At 41.9% G+C, this 4,991-nt stretch overlaps 1 pseudogene; it reads left to right on the top strand.

The window, feature by feature from the left end:
* Positions 1-2,410: 2,410 nt before the first annotated feature.
* LOC109466866 overlaps positions 2,411-4,991 on the top strand; it is a 6,711-nt pseudogene continuing 4,130 nt past the window's right edge.

The following is a 4,991-nucleotide window of genomic DNA, read 5'->3' on the forward strand; positions in this document are numbered from 1 at the left end:
CAGGTGGGGGAGGGGGGCGCTCGAACGTCGGTCGGCAATGTGCTCCAAATGCGATCCACAAGACAGAGCTGGCGGGAGTTCGAAGCCAGACACCGCTGCCACCAATATAAGTGTCCAGTTGGTGAAGATATTGGAACTTATAAGTAATCACCCCAGGAATGAAGACGCGAGAAGTGCTGGGATATGAAAATGTATTCTTGTCAGAACATGTGCAGTCCGTGACCTCTGACCGGACTGGTCCAATAGTTTGTGGGGGTGTATATTGTATCCTTACACCTGTATCATGTACGTAACATGTTACATGGTGAAGAGTGAGAGAGCAATGAGTGAGTTGTTGAGGAAAACAGCTAAAGACACAGCAAAGATGACAGGCCAACATGGACCTACAGTACGTCACGTACGCTTTTGCTTATATTATGTACTTTACATATTATATGATGAAAAGTGAGAGAAAGGTGAGTGTGTTGTTTTGGATAACAGCTAAAGATTCAGCAAAGTTGGCATGCCAACATGGACCTACAGTACATCACGGACGTTTATGACTGTATCATGTACGTTATATTCTACATGATGAAGTGTTAGAGAGCGATAAGTGTGGTTTTAGGAAAGCAGCTTTGGCAGGCCAACATGGATCTACAGTTCATCATGAATGCCTGTATCATGTAGATTACATCTTACATGGTGAAGACTGAGAGAGCAATGAGTGAGTTTTTGAGAAAACCAGCTAAAGAGACAACAAAACATGGATCTACAGTACATCATGGACGTTTACGCCTGTATCATGTACGTTAGGTCTTACATGATGAAGAGTGAGCAAGTAATGAGTGGGTTTTTAAGGAAAACAGCTAAAGAGACAGCAAAGATGGCAGGCCAACATGGACCTACAGTAGATCATGGACGTTTATGACTGTATCATGTACGTAACGTGTTACATGATGAGGAGTGAGAAAGCAATAAGTGTGTTTAGGAAAGCAGCTCTGGCAGGCCAACATGGATCTACAGTTCATCATGAATGCCTGTATCATGTACGTTACATTCTACATGATAAAGAGTGAGAAAGCAACGAGTGAGTTGTTGAGAAAATCAGCTAAAGAGACAACAAAACATGGACATACAGTACATCACGGACGTTTATGCCTGTATCATGTACGTTACATCTTACATGATGAAGAATGAGTGAGTTATTAAAAAAAGGAGCTAAAGAGGCAGCAAATTGAGACTTTAAAGTGATTGAGCTGTATAATGATTGTACAACTGTGTGGCCTAAGGGATACAGGGCTAAGGGCTATACACCCACGTGTGGGGGCAATTCGAAGATCTTAACTTGGCTTTTATGCTTGTTGATTTTTTTCACTATTTCTAGTATTTCACAGAGCAGCCAGAAGGCTGCAGCACGATGCCGTGTTACTACTGGACGACATGCGCAGTTTACCGCACAGACGACAGCGGCTGCGCAATCTGCTATCCTCCATGTTCCGGTAGGCGGCGCTTTTTGATAGTCTACCAGGGTCCTTTGGCTTTACGAAAAATGGTCAAATGTCCTGAATCATTTCAAGTCATGCAACCAATAGTTATAAATGTGTAACTTGTAAGCAATCGTTTTCAATCAAGCTTCTTTTCAGATAAAGTTGAACTTGGAAAGTTAAAAATTAGGTATAAAAAGTTATGACAGATATTTTCATAAGATTATTGTTGTAAACAAACAAGATTGTGCCCGCTGAGTTAAAAGCTTGTTGCGTTTCTTACAGATGGTTCTATGCCAGGCATCATCATTGGCTGAAGTTCCGTTGTCGGGTTGTCCGAATCATAGCTTAATCGTTGGCAACTGGGGGCAGTAGGACTCTACGTTCAATAAACGATTCATGAGCCCATGAGATACAGTGTGCCTCGTGTGATGATTGAACATGTACGGAAACTGTAAGAAAGAATTTAGTAAAATAATTGTACCTTCATACTGTTTAATGTTATTGGGGTAATGGTACATGCAATTTTAGTGGAAGATTATTACTTTAACCCCCCCCCCGAAGATAATGTTTTTCTAATCAGTCCTTTGAAGGGGTTAATTCTAAAAAATAATGAAAGACTAAACGGATAGCATTGAAAGACAAAGAAAACAATGTACCCATGTGTGTATTGCTTTCAAATGGTAGCATTGTGTGTAAAGATGGCCGAAAAAAATGATGTAGACATTTTAACTCACCATTATAAATAACATAGCAAATTAATGTTGAATGGTACAGTCCAGATTACGTTATGTTAAGGTCAGCGTCCGATCGATAAAAATGGCGGGCAGGTAGGCGGAAACTTCACCCCACCGTTACGCACCCGAACAAAGACCGTTCAAATTTGCTGTACTTTTGCCGAGACTCAAAGCGCGAAATTTTTGTGAGAAAGGAAAAAGTCAAGCAAGATGTCCAGGGCCAAGCGGGAACTTGAGGAGGTAAACTGTTTTACTTGCATTCTGTAGGAGTATTTCAACTTATTTATCTTGCACAAGTTGGTGGTCGGCTGTGGTCAAGTAACATAAAGAAGGTTGAGTTACTGGTAATTGGTGGAAATTGTATTATAACAGGTACCGTACAGCAGATGTGCAATAATTAAATTGACATCATACTTGATTCCCTACCAGAATATGAGCAATATAACATTATTATGATACTATAACAACGGTTTTGGGTGTACGTGGCCCAGCGTAGACGTCTGTGGATTTTGAACGTCTGTTGCTGATGTTTGATCAACTGTTTGATCAACCATACCGCACCTGATTTAGCTGCGAAGCTGCAACAGATTTAACTGTAAAAAATATTGGGGAAGACGTCTGAATACCTAGATTGCTATTTAATTGATGTTGAGCAGCCACTTCCAAAAGTCCATTGCGTAGTTCAAACGATGTAAAATTCCGTTGTTTCCTCTCCTTTGTGGCTGACGAAAGCACAGCCATATGTACTCGTACGTTAATATCATATTTGAGGTGTTTGTTATCATTGCGTTTAGGTAATTACTTCTTAAGATAATAACAGTGACTTGATATCCATATTATAAAAGTATAAAATGATATCCAATAAACTTGATGCTTGTAGAAGGGCGAGTTATTATATTTGTTTTTTCTACCTTTGTATTCTTTTCTTTGCTGTATTGAAGATGATGAATGTCGCTTTTTTCAGGACCTCCGTCTTGCAGCTGGTGAAGGAGATGAAGAGAAGGTGGCGGAGCTGCTCCGACAGGGAGTGGATGTCAACTGTGCCAGCGATGTGAGTAGGGAGGAACCACTTTGTTGAATCTGTCGTGGGCCCAGATGGCTCCTTTTTCTTTTCTATCGTTAGACTTGGCTTACTTGACTTATGTCGGGTCCTGGTGCTCGATTCAAAATGGCAGCCCAAAAGTCCCTGTCATCCATGGCCTGGCTCAAGCCAGAATGTTCGTTAGAAGTAATCCGGTTCACAGAGTCTGACGATTCAGAACGCCCTTCAGTGATGTCAGGTGAAAGTATAATTCGTGGCGTCGTGGTGTACTGGTACATCACTGGACTATGAAACGGGGAGACCCGGGTTCGATTCCGGGTCGTACCCGAACAAGTCCGAACATGCGCCCCGACGCTGTACCCTTGGGAAAGGTACTTTACACGACTTTCCTCACTTCACTCAGGTGAAAATGAGTACCTAGCTTCGGTTACGGACGTCCCTCGGATAGGACGTTAAATGGAGGTCCCGTGTTTGGGAGAGCCACACCCCACGCACGTTAAAGAACCCACTGCACTTATCGAAAAGAGTAGGGGACCTTCCCGGTGTGAGTGGTTCAAACATTACCGTCTGGTTTCAGGTTTGACATCTTTGAAAAGGTGATAGTCACCTGTTATGTCAATCCTTCCACAAATGTGGTAAATCGTAATAAAATAAAATAAAAAAAATATAAAAATAGAACTAACACACTATAGTCGGTCCACATGATACGCAGTTCGGATTCTATGTTCTCGCAAGGTAGAAAAAATAACAGATACTGAACAGGACAAAGTGTATTGTCATTCCCCCACATGACACACAGTTTCCTCTTAGTGAGGATATCGGTTACTGAACAGAACTTGGTGTGAGAAGAAAACAGGCTATTGAATATTAAACGCCAAACATATTTAGTGTTTGTCACTTTATGGCTTTCCCCCTATGGGTGATATAGTATAAATAGGGTCAAGCAATATGATGTGAAGTGATAATAATTAAATTTGAAAAGTGTTCATGAAGAAAAATTGATGGGCTTCTCTTATAATGCATACGTAATGCCATCTCTGTTCTTGTAATTGCTGTTTCACGCATATTTAGTGTTTATTAGGGTAATGACGACAGGCGTATCTTACCATGCAATATCATCTCTGTTCCTGCTGTTACAGGGTTTTGACACGCCGCTCCACAGTGCAGCTTCAGGAGGACATGTCGGTGTTGCTGAACTCCTCCTGAAGGCTGGAGCACAGGTGGACAGTAGGAATCAGGTAAGGGTTTTTTCTTACTACAGGTGATGGACACGTTTGAGTGTTGAACGTCAGGCATATTTAGTTGGTGTTTATTAGGATGATGGAGACAGATTTTTCCTACCATGTAATGTCATCTCTGTTCCTGCTGTTACAGCTTCAAAACACGCCACTTAACCATGCAGCTTCAGGAGGACATGTTGGTGTTGCTGAACTCCTCCTGAAGGCTGGAGCACAGGTGGACAGTAGAGATGTGGTAAGGGTTGATGCTTACTACAGGTGATGGACACGTTTGAGTGTTTAACGCGTCTCGTATATTTATTATGTTTATTATGACAATAGGGACCGACTGTACTAAACATGTAATGTCATTTCTGTTCCTGCTGTTACAGTTTGGGATCACGCCACTTCACGAGGCAGCTTCTGAAGGACTTGTTGGTGTTGCTGAACTCCTCCTGAAGGCTGGAGCACAGGTGGACAGTAGGGATGAGGTAAGGTTTGTTGCTTACTACAGGTGATCAGGGCATGTTTT

Source organism: Branchiostoma belcheri, unplaced genomic scaffold, assembly GCF_001625305.1.
Source record: "Branchiostoma belcheri isolate BF01 breed outbred unplaced genomic scaffold, Haploidv18h27 scaffold170, whole genome shotgun sequence".
Lineage (NCBI taxonomy): Eukaryota > Metazoa > Chordata > Leptocardii > Amphioxiformes > Branchiostomatidae > Branchiostoma > Branchiostoma belcheri.